This window comes from Struthio camelus, chromosome 16, assembly GCF_040807025.1.
Source record: "Struthio camelus isolate bStrCam1 chromosome 16, bStrCam1.hap1, whole genome shotgun sequence".
NCBI classification, from domain to species: Eukaryota; Metazoa; Chordata; class Aves; order Struthioniformes; family Struthionidae; genus Struthio; species Struthio camelus.
This window is the reverse complement of record NC_090957.1, coordinates 13,419,509-13,431,655: the sequence shown is the minus strand read 5'-3', so window position 1 is coordinate 13,431,655 and position 12,147 is coordinate 13,419,509. Positions and strand designations below refer to the sequence as shown.

The following is a 12,147-nucleotide window of genomic DNA, read 5'->3' as shown; positions in this document are numbered from 1 at the left end:
AAGTCACGTAAATATTTAAATACACATGCATGAAGAGCGTGAAAGCTGCACTCAGTGGCAAATCTACACAGCATATAAGAATCAGCTTTTTCCTTGGAAAAGACCTACAAAACACAAAAATGCAACACGGAGCTAAAACTACCAATTTAAAACACTGCTTCCCACATGCTAATTCCAATCTTGATCAAAAACAGTGATTTAAATCGTCCCAGCGCGGTCCAAAACAGGAAAGGGTCACACACAACACGTGGCTGCCCTCCCGCAATCACCGCCGAAGCCCCAGTGCTGTGGGACACGGCGTCTAATCCCTCGACCCAGTTTCTTTGGGATACGGGGGAAACCTCGACGGCTTTAGCAAAAAACCCCCTGCACTACTTCCACCCAAATTCAACGCAGGCTTAACCCTGCGCCATCGCCACCTTCGGCTTTCCACGCGCACCTCCAACTGCCCCCCAGCAGCGCAGGGCCAAACTCGAGCAATCTTTGCCACCAGGCAGCACACCGGGGAAGGATCTGGACGGCAGGTTTAACCCTAGGTCGCAGGCCAGCCACGGAGGCTGCACTTTGCCTGCTAACTGTCACCGAAAGGCAACGTCCCCCTCCAGCGTGCTCTTCCCTGCAGGCTCGCTGCTCACCTCCTTCCTCCTTCTCCACTTCAGCATCATCTTCCCCCTTCTCCTGCCTTTTCCGCAGGCATGTTTTAAACCAAGTGACAGAAACGTCAATCACTCAAAACAGTAATGAAGTGCTGAGATCGGCTTTAAACGCATTTATTAAAAACTATATTTAAACCCTTCAATCCCAAACGTGCAAATCCCCGGCGGAGCAAGGATGCAGGCGGTGGGAGGGAAGCGCTCCCAGCGCGAAGGGATGGGGCGCGGGGTGGCCGCAGCGTGGGCTGCGCTTGCCCTGCAACCCCCAGCGCCGCCCGGCGAGAGCCTCCCCTCTGCTCTCCCAAACTCCAATCACCTACAAGTCACCTACGAGACCCGTTACTAGCGCGCCCAAGTGCTTTCGGCGATAACCCTGGCATCTTCATCCTGTGCATCTCCCTCAGCCTCGCTAGTCCCCATCCAGAAAACAAGGTGCCACCCGGGAAAACCGACCGCAGCCCGGAGCTGGCTCAGCAACGGTCCTGTCCTTCCAAACGTGTTCGCGTGACGTCTGTCCAGGCCTTGCTGCCTGCAACACGCTCCGGTGAGGTGCGCACAGGGGTTGCTCCCGACTCGGGAGCAGCCCCACCATCTCCAAAGCCACTCTACTCGCGGTCCTGAGCCTGCGGAGCAGATTTCCTGACCCCACACCTGCAAGGAATCCCGGAGGGAAGCTCGTGCACTGGGCTTTGGATCAAGGTCAGCGCCTCGGCTCCTTGGAGGCACAAACCAGCCTCTATCATCACTCCAGATTCCCAGGGGCTGTTTTGCATGGTGGTGAAAGCTCCAGGTCCACGTTTACTCTGCTGAGCGCTTGCCTTTAGCAGCCCCGGGGCCAGGCTGCAGCTCCCTGCAAGCACTCCAGCCTGCACGCTCACTTCAACCAGGTGAGTGATTGTAATCGAAGGGAGGAAGGGTATAAAATGATTTAACCATTTAACTTGCACAAGAGAGATGAGAAAAACATCTGATTGCATCCTCTGTTAAAGGTGAGCTTAGAGACAAAAGCCTGGCTTTGCTTTTCCTCCTATAGAGGAGCAAACCCAAGGTCCTTCTTTGCAGTGGCTTTAGCTTCTGACCAGTCCGGTTCACCTCGCTCCCTGGGGAGCATCAGTAGGAAAATACCCTTCCACCCCACCCCGACCAACCCAGGGCTGCAGTGAAGCCTGCAACTCCCCTGCCTGCTTCCTCCTTCCAGCTTCAACGATTTTCTCGCACGCGGGAGTGGGCAGAGGGACGTGTTTGCTCGTGTCCCTATGCAGCTGCCAGCCAAAGCCCACAAATCCTGCACCTGCAGCGAGCAGCTGGGTGCTGCAACGCCCACCCCTTCCCCTGCCAATAGAGGGGGAAGAAAGAAAGGAAAAAAAAAAAAAAAAGAAAAAGGGAAGCATTAGGAACAGCAGCCAACAGCATTGCAGCTGGCAACACTCCTGTTAGGTACATAGCTCCTTGCAGCCCAGAGCCAGCTCAGGATGCTCCCTGCGCTGGCACACGTTCAACCACAGCTCTAGCAACCTGCATTGCCTCCCCGGTTGCAATGCTGGAAAATAAGTCTGGAGGTAACTGCTAAACTTCAGATAAATGCCATAAACGAGGGGCTGAGAGGGGGTGTGGAAAAGAAGCAGCTCTGAGCAACTGCGGGGGGCAGAAAGGTCTTTCCCGCCAGGAGGGACTCCGGGATAAGCTTCCCATCACATCATCCAAGACACACACAGCCCACGCTACCGCTGAATCACAAGGGTTTTCATCTCTTTTTTGATGGCCTCCCTCCCGCCAACCTAGGATTATACTATTTCTTTCTTATTGGGTAGGGAAAATCAACAAAAGAATCATCTAGATACCAAAACCTCGCCTTTCTACAGGTATCGTCACAGACTAGCTACATAAGTAATTCACTAGATCAAAACAAATATGTTCCATCACAACAAACAGGGTGCAGCTAAAAGTATCCTTAAAAAAAAAATCCCGGCAGATCTGAAGAAAATAATTGTTTATCTGTTCATCAGGGATCATGGTGGGTTCTGCTGTTTTGAAGGGTTCCTGATCAATTAAACCCTCCAGAAGCATACCGAAAAGCAACGGTTTCTGAATAAGCAAATCAGTTATGCACAGGCTCAGCTTACTGTGTAGAAAACTCTGTACAAAAAGCAATTACTTATTTCTGCAAGAGAAAACCTATGGTAGATATGCACAATTTGCCAGGCTGTAACTAACTGCACCTTATTCTGATGGGAAATTGCAGAGAAACAAAGACACCGTAGCCACTTTCTGGTGCATCTATGGGCCTGATGCTCTCTCCACGGTCACCAGTCTGATCCCAAACACCACAAAACACCTGCCTTAGACCAGCAGATTATGCTACAGGCATGAACTAAAGCTGGAGACAAGCTTATACGAACAAAATTTACTTACACGCTTCTTATTCGCCGTTTTTCACATTCCTCTGCTGCAGGCAGACTGCCACTTAAGAGTGTTTTCCGCAACACATTTATCAAACGGCTGCACGTTTCCTGGACAGGCGCTGAACAGAGCACGGCACAAAACAGGCTTTTGAAAGGAATAAGACTCTGGAGAAAATCTCCGTATTGTATGTGGGAGCGGGAGGCGAGCAAACGTAATTAATTCTGCTGCTCGATAAAGTATTTCGATGCATTGTTTGAAAAATGAAAATTTGTAAATCTAGTTTACTGCCTTACCCTTCCATTCGGCCAACTAGAAACATTCTTAAGGAGGAGGTCAGGGAGGTTAGAAGACACTGGACCTGGGCACATTCCCGATTTTGCTACAGGCTACCCAAACAAATGACTTCATAGTCATTTGCTTGTCACAGTTCCCAGGTTAAGAGGAATAATACTCAGGCCACCTCGTTCTGCTTCCGCTCTCCATCTCCAAGAACGTATTTGCACTGTGTTTTGGAACTAAGCGTCTTTACAATAAAATAAATCACAATGAATAATCATTACAATAAGCATTTGCATGAAAAGCATCCAAGCAACCACCTTGCTCCTGCTCAGAGTTAGGAACTTACTTTACAAAATAACAAGCTTCCATTGCCTAAATCCAGCTATTTTAGGGCATCTCCAAGCTGAGCTCCCCCAAACCCGTGGCTGCTTTGGAAAACTCTCAGCACAATTTGAGCTGGCAGACGGCAGCCACCTACCACTGCTGAAAGCTCCTGCTGAGCACAGGGCAATACCGTGAGCGCTGCTCTCCCAATGCCCGCGGATCGCACCCACCGCTCAAGTCGAGGCGGCAGGGTCACCTGTCCCACACGTCACACCAAAGCTCAGCATAGGGCCACATCCATTAGGTGGCACCCAGACCCTACAGGCACGTTCACAGAAAGAGGCTCCAAAGACAGTTTTAGTCTGCTTCTTTAATGTATATTAGTGAGACCAGGAGTTGGACCAAGTTTTCTAAATAGTCCAGGTGCAGCCTGCCAACCACGGGGGTGGCATCTTCATCACGAGCGGCCTTGGATCAGGTAAGACACCCTGGCCAGCAACATCACCGTCCTGCATGGGGACACCAGCTGGGCAGACCCTTGCAGCTCCATCCAGCCCCATCTCCTATCATCCTCTGCTTGGGTGGTTCTTCCTTCAGATGCTGCCCCAAAGCAGTTGAGCAAAGATGAAGAATCTGTTCTGACTGCTGTCAACTGGAGCCAGAAATTCCCTTTACCGAGAAGGGCAGCAAGTCCAAGGTCGGGCTGCCAAGTCCTGAACAGCTCCTTGAGTGACATTTGAGACATTACGTGAGAGAGTCCCTTTCAGAGCCAGCGCTGTCTCCCTGCACCAAACAGCACAGAACGCAACTCTGTTGCCACCCCAGAGGCCCTTCTGCACTCGCTTCCCTGCAGCCAGATTTTCCCCACGCACTCAGCAGTAGCACAGCTCTGCTCCCCTAACCCGAGGGGACATTTGCTATCAAGCCTCCACAGACACCATCCTGATGCCACCAACATTTACACACGGGTGAAGCCCTTGCACAGAGCCCAACCAGCCTGTCCAGACACCTTCAGGCTCGAGAAACCGAAGGGGATGTTTCACCTCACACCCAGGCACTGGAGCAACACCTAGCCTGCCACAAGTCCAACGCGGTGTCAGATCTGAATGGCCAGCCGGTGACTTACGGTCCTCATGGCTGTAGCGAGAAACGGGGACAACAGTTTTTTCCTGCAGCAAAGCAGCTTTGGAGCACATTATCCCTTGCTGTAGCTCTGCCCACAGGTTGCCCACCGCCTATCTCCACCCCCAATGCCAATGTGAGGACTCGGGCCACGGAAAAGCTAATTTGCTTCTGGGCATCCATGAAAACTACCTCCTGATGTCCATCGGCTGAAAGGCAGCCAGAAGCGAGCAGTGAAGAGCCAGGAGGGGCTGCAGCTCTGCGCAGGCAAAAGGAAAGCAAACCTCGGCAGTGCTCAGGAGCTCATCGAGACAGAGGGACATCAGACAGGCTATTCGGACCGCGAGCTCGCCGGGCAAAGGATAATCGTTTTTGGTAGATGTTTCTGACTAGGACTGAGAGACGTTAACACAACCCAAATAATAAACAAAAATATAGTGTTTGTGCTTTTGCATACACCCCACACATTTGCTTTTTTGCTGCTGTGTTTTGCAAGGCTCTTGTTTCAGAGTGGAGACGATCATGTCTCACTCAGAAAGCACTTGATCCTGCTATAATAACTCTAATCTTTTTTCCTCATCTTTCCACAGCTCAAACTGCAAGCCTGACCTGTTGTACCACAGCTGAAAATTAGATCATAAAAGCAAGCTCTTTGATTACTTCTGCAAAGCTTCTAGAACAGCTTTAAAGGTAACTGGCAAATAACTAAGAGCCATATCTTTGCAATTCCAGTGCTGCACAAGGTATTTGGAGAGAGGGGTTCAAATACCTGCCCCTGCCAGATTTCTTGAATGACAACAAATATCTCCATGCCACAATTCATCTGAAAAATGCACCGTTTCTGCCTCCTTCTTTTAAGTCCTTAGGCGCCTTAACAAGACAGGGCGTTTCCATAAGGGAGTTTTGAGGCCAGCTGAGTCCCTGAGCCAAGACCTGGCGGAAGCTTGAGGAGCATCCTGAGGGCACATCCCTACGTGTTCGCCCTGTTCTTCCCTTCTTCCCCTCTTCCTCAAGTACCTGTTAGCAACCTTTGCTGAACACCTGGGGTTTGGACTGATGCAGGACAGCTGCTTTTGTGTTCCTGTGTATAAGGTATATATGCAGATGTGATTTAGTGGGAATGAGCTCAAGGGTGGGCTCCCGATGTTATTGTAGAAAAAATAAAAATACATGCACATAATAGACCGTTCAGATCATATAAGCACGGATGAGGGTAGTTAACAGCACGTTTTAAATATGTTTTGAAACTAGCCAGGATGCTGAACTCGACTTCAGTCTAACAGCCCACAGCATGACAGATAACTACCACCTTGTGCATAAAGTACTGAGTTTGGGAAGTTTTACAAAAGATTTCACAACTGCCTTATAGTTCATCACACCATGTTCTAATTATATGGTTAAATATATTTGCATAATCAGAGGCAATTACACTAATTGCATATATAAGCAATAATCAACCAAAAATTACTCTGAAGAAAAAGTTTCTACTTAAGGAAATTCCTATAACAAGAAAACATTGAGGAGTGCCAAATCTAAGTGCGAGCGATATTACCATTAAGCACTCCAGCTAACGTTGCTGAAACGGGAGCACTGCCAGAACGTTATTTGCCTGGGTGCAGTTCCGCCTTCAGATTTTAACCATGGCCTCAGCAGGGACAGCACTAACGAACCGCGGAGGAGTCTTGCCCATTTGTCCTCAAGCCCTGGTTACAAACTACCTTTGCACCGTGCACCGTGGCAGGTTTAGCTCACGTTTTATAGCAGATACACGTTCAGCTAGACTTCAGGTGCTGATGCTGGATTACAGCTGCTTCTGCTTAAATGATTTAAAGCTGTTTATCAGTGTATGAACATTTGAGATGGTTTTATCATGCAAGGAGGCCTGGGGAACAGTCAACAAGAGGGTATCACCTGCAGCGACACCAAGCGCTTGCACTCGCAGGAGATCACCCTGCACTGTCACGTCTAACCCATCACCACGACACCCCAGCAGCGACTCAACCCAGCACATCCCCAACTCCCAGCTCCTCACAGCCGTGTTGTCCCCAGCAGCAACCTGAGCTCCGATTAGAACAAATCCCATTTGCCCTTGGGACAAGGGACATCCAAGCCTCACAGGGGAAGGACCCCGGCTTCCTGCAGATGGCAGGACACCAACGATGAGCATGGTGGGCGCAGAATTGGGTCAGCGGAGGGGGCAGAGGCTCTTCAGGCTGAACCGGAGCAGGGAAGAAGAGGAGGAGGAAGATGAGGAAGCATCACAGCTACCATCGCTTGCTGCCTTGTGAGGCGGCACGACTCCCCGGAGAGGGGGCTGCAGCGGCAGGGAGCACAGCTTGCTGGGGGTGGTGTTTCAACAGTCGGCGAGGGGGCGCTTCAAAAAAATAACCGAGAGCACGTGAACTTTGAAAGGCTTAGGCTATTTTTAAAATATTAACGAGCAAGGCGGTAGCCAGACCCCATTGATTCACGAGCAAAATAACTTGCTGAGAGTTAGGGAGTCTTTAATACTTAGGGTCTTCATTCCAACAGTGATTTTTCAAATGTCTGCACCGCAGGAAGGTAAATGGCAGGTTAAAGCAAAAAAAAGCTTTTAAATTGTTCTAAGAGAAAGGGATTCATCTCGGATGAGCCCATCTTCTGCGGCAGTCCGTTACGATGCCTCAAAATTGTCCCGGAGAGGGATGCTGCAGCAAACAAGCTCAAACGAAGAATTTAAGAGCAGCTAAACAGCATCTCTGTTTCCAAAGGTGAGGGCAAACCCTCCACAACAGTAAAGCTCCCCCACCCCGATCCCACAGGGGCAAACTCGAGCCCCAGGGGCACCCAAATCAAATGCATCTCCAACACCACAATTGCCTTGCGGCCTTTGGGTAAACGCACCGTGAAACGGGACACATCTGCACCAAACCAGCCCAGGGCTCTAGCAAGCAGACTGCGGAAAAGCCCTTGCGCAGCACAGAAAGAAAGGAAGAGAAGAGAGATGCTGAGAACACACCAGGCTGCAGGAACGCGGCAGCACGTGCCCAGATTTGCATGAACAGATGCAGCACACAGCATCTGTCCTGTTTTTAGTGTGGGGCTTGTTTTCTAGCCTGCAGCAAAAGCTTGGGTGCCTGGCAGGCAGCTTTCCCCAACACTTGCCATGTTACGCCGTGACCCCGAGGAAGGAGGAACGAGCGCCCGAGATGCCTGGGGTTGCTCCCCGCCAGCAGTACGTGTTTTCTCCTGCATCAGGCGGTGCGGCTGGGAGCCAGCACTGCTTTGCAGGAGGGGCTAACACAGGTTAAACCACTTACCAGCATCCACAAGGACCACACACCATGTCACAGCTACACCCTTCTGCCACGCACCATCGGACAAGCGCCTCCCTGCTCCTTTGCAGGGCAAATCAGTGCCGGGCACAGCAGCCTCCACCCGGCTGCCCGTTGCAGAGTGCGTTGCAGTGCTGGTGGGAGCCGTCCCTCTCTGCAGCACGAGGAGGAGATCCTGCTCTCCCGCAGTCCCAGGCACCCTTTCCACTAGCACCTTCCCTGCCCTTCGCACCAGCGGACCTAAGGAGCAGGACTTGGGTTTCCCAGCGGTGCCAATTCCCTCTGGGAAGGAAACTGCAATTCTCAAAGTATTGTATGGCCACAGCAGTGGGCTTTCTTGCTGGACTACAAAATTTGTCACTTTGCTACCAGGAATTGCAATATCTGACCTCTTCTCCTGCACTCTCCAAAGGGTTAGGTTGGAGGGGGCCTCTGGAGAGCACCCAGTTCAACCCCTTGCTCACAGCAGGGTCTGCTACAGCAGGGCTATGCCCAGCTGGGTTTTAATATAACCAAGGACAGAGACTCCACAAGCTCTCTAGCTTCCAGTGTCCAGCCACCCTCATAGCGAGGAACTCCCCAGCAAAGACCCCTCTCCCTATGCCACCATGGGGGAGAGGGACAACTTGGGCAGAGCAGGGGACTCAGGTTTTCCTCTTACCAGGCTGAGCTTGCTCTTTTGGCCAGATTTCTTTTCAAGAGAAAAAGATGTGTAAACAAGGTGTTGTGCAAGTGCAGTAACCTCTTTGCCCGCAGGCTTTTGCCTCACCTTGATGGAGGCCAGCGGCAGGCAGCAGACGTGGCTGCAGCCCCTGGGTGGCTGGGGCAGCGCACGCCGGTGGGGACGAGGCTCCGCTGCTGCCTCCCTTCAGCCTTCCCCAAGTCTGTGCAAGCCTCAGATCTCTGAGGTCTCCTCCTCTAGCCAACCAGATCCCAAAGCTGCAGGGAGGAGGAAGAGGAAGCAAACCACCACCACCCTTCTCCAGCCAGGACAAGTTTGCAGAAGTCTGGATCTAAAAAACAGGTTAAGCGGCATTGCTTTCAGCACGCTGTATCCAAGGCGCTCAGCTTAGGAGTGAACCAAAGGGCTTCCCAATCGTGAACGCTGCCAGCTCAACCCCAGACCTGCAGCTCTTGACTCTCTTGAATTGCTGGGCCTGAATGTATTCTGCAGCAAGGCCCCACGAGCCTGAACAGCACCTGCAGCTGCAACAGATGCTGGGGAAATAATTTAGGGAGGAAGGAAGAAGCCACCCAAAAGCAGGCAGCATGGACCAGCTGCTTTTTCAGCAGCAGCGTCTCAGCCCACAGAGCATCAGCGCAGCATCCCATACCTTACCCAGCCTCACATCTCACTGCACAGACAAGGGCTGAAGTCAGCGTTATTTAAGAAGCAGCCCTGATAAACCCGACACGCCAGCAGACGCAACAAGTTCACGTTTATAAGCGTTAATCCTCAAGGTTTATCTGCCTCCCAGATAAGAAAAAAAGCTTTCAGTTGCCTTTGAGAGATCTGGAGGTATTTCGGGGAATATATCAAGTTGCTGAGCAATGTGAGCCAGCCGCAGTGAAAAGCCTTGCCAGCATTTTAAAAAACATTGTTTTCCAGCTGTTCTAAGATTGCCAATCTACAAGGAAAACGTACAGCACAGGAGCCAACAGGCTTTCTTCGTCCTAGGGCTTCAAGTATTACTGAAGATTTCCGTTCGAGCTGATCTCTGCAGAGAGTTTAACCAGGAAAGCGATCCCTACCCCCATCTAAGTGTCCAGGAGCTGAAGGTCTTCCACCCTGCAAACCTGTGTGATTTCTCCGATGCCTCAAGAGGCAAAGCATAGCCCAAGACAAAAGCACTGACAGCTATAAGGAAAGACGAACAGACTTCAAATTCAGAGCTTCAAAGTACTTGCTGTATTTTCACAAGGGTAACTCCCATCTTCTGACAATCCTCACATCTTGAAAAGCCCTAGGACTTCAAACAAAGGCCTCAGTTAACCCGCACAAAAATCAAAGGTGGCAGCAGAAAGGCTATCCATGCAGAGGGAGCGGGCTTGGGGGGGAATCTGAGACAGCCGAAATCCTGCTGGAGCTGCAACGGAGCAACCTGCCCCCACGATTACCCTGTGCACACGCACATAACCCACGCTGCTCGGACACAAAGGCTACTAGGCTTCTCGGTTCCTTTGAAGCCTTAAGCTTTAGCTCTTAAAGCCAAAACGTACTTTCAAAGCCCCAAGGTCAGCGCCTGGAGATCATCCGACGAGATACCGGGCCAAGGCTGCACCGGGGCTCCTTTGAGCGGCCGTGACGCTACTGCGGCGGTCTGGGCTGAGGATAATCTCGTGGTCAGGGCAGCGTTTGGCAGAGCACGGAAAAGGCTTCGCAGCACCAATGTAACAGAGGTTTCCAGGTGCAGCTTCGCTCAGAAAAGCGAGCGTGAAAACAGCACCCTGGGTACCCCATTTGCCCCCAGTGATTGGGTCCGGTGCATCTCCCTGTGAGCCCAGGGCTGAGAGCAGCCTCCAAGAGTTGAAGGGGCTGCTAGGAGGGAAGGGGAGGGGAGGGATGAAACACAAGCCATGCAGTTTAATAGCAAGCAGTGACATCTGGAAACATGGATGTGGGTTCCAGGCATCCTGAGCGTTGCTCGTGCAGCCTGCGCTGCTCCCTGCTCAGCAGCGGAACAGGGCAGGGAGGAAGAGAAAGTCTAAAGCCGACGGGCTCGGGCACTGCCACGCCAGCCAGGTCTGCACAACGTTCTCGCTGGCCCAGGGCATCGCTGGGAGATGAGTTACACAGCTCAAATATCTTTCCATGGTGGCCAGGAAAGGAAAAACCAAAGAACAAAACTGGTAAAAAAATGAGGGGGGTGGGGGGGATGGGGGAAAACAGCCAGCAAGCATGACCAAAAGCTCTGCTGGTCCCAGCACCTCCTAGGACGTAGCTCAGAGCACTTAGTCTGCGTGCAGCCCCCAGGGTTTGCTGCCCACTGGGTGTCTGCGCTGGAGGTGGTGGCTTCGCTCCAGCAAAACACTGAAGCGCATACTTCAACTGTGGGCCCACACCTTGGGCAGGGACATGCTGGAGTGTGAACAGCTCTGAAAGCTCAGCCCAGAAAACATGCAGAGAGATTCACATGAGTCTCCAGGTGCATGTTTATGTGTCTAAAAGAAGGGCTCAGCTATGTTGCCAGCTCAGGGCTTGTTCTCCAGGAGGGGAGGATGACGATGGTGCTTTGTTCCACATTTGTGGCCATTTCTGAGGACAGCAGGACTCATGTCATGGAAGAGCTGGAAGTGATCCTCATTACAACCATCCTCTCATATGGGGTCCACCTCTATCTGGTTTTCTTCCTTCCACCTGTGCAAGTCAGTCATGCAAGACATGACACAACGAATGGCCACCATGAGCTGCATGTCTCTAACAGGTCTCTAACACCATTATCAGGCTACCAGCCCTTCCCAGCAACACTCTGGAACGCCATGCACACACACACGGGACAGCAGAGGGCTACAGAAAGGCTCACACATGGGCCAGCAAGCACTCAGTCTGAACTGTCCAGAGCCCCTGCTCCTACCACATGCTGGAGATGCTGCACCACCACACTTGGATGCTGCTACTGCTCCATTCCCCTCCCACCCTCTCTTCCCTGCCCAGAGGTGCAGTGTCTGTCTGCAAGGGGTGCACGGGGGCACTGAGGGGGACAGCGCAGTGCAGGCAGCACTCTCCCATGCACATGTCAAGCTTTCCCAGTTCCTCAGTGATGTCCGAGAAGCATGCACACATTCATTTGGAAAGGGATGGCAGGAACACCCAGTATTATCAACCCAGTGCTTAACAGAAGTACAAGCCAACCTCAACAAGGCAACACAAGGAGGTAATTTTTCTAAATTCTCTGCAGATAAGCTCAACTAGATATTTTTGTGCTGTAACAAAGTCTAATGTTTGCTTTTATTATTACATATTACTATTATAGCCCATTTCCCTTTGAGGTTTAGTAACAAGCTTCCAAATTTATTAAGTTTTAAAACAGAGGTGAACACAAACTTCTTTT

General features: G+C 51.3%; 1 protein-coding gene across 9 annotated transcripts in view; it reads right to left on the bottom strand.

The window, feature by feature from the left end:
* Nucleotides 1–12,147, bottom strand: part of CAMKK1 (calcium/calmodulin dependent protein kinase kinase 1) — a 92,671-nt gene that overhangs the window by 56,752 nt on the left and 23,772 nt on the right. Inside the window, exon 1 of one of the 9 annotated variants that reach the window (XM_068909463.1) lies at nucleotides 3,066–3,189. The exons of the other annotated variants lie outside the window; for them this stretch is intronic. The gene's annotated coding sequence lies outside the window, so the exon portion shown is untranslated. Of the gene's footprint in view, nucleotides 1–3,065; nucleotides 3,190–12,147 lie in introns of those variants that run through there. 9 annotated transcript variants of the gene reach the window in all.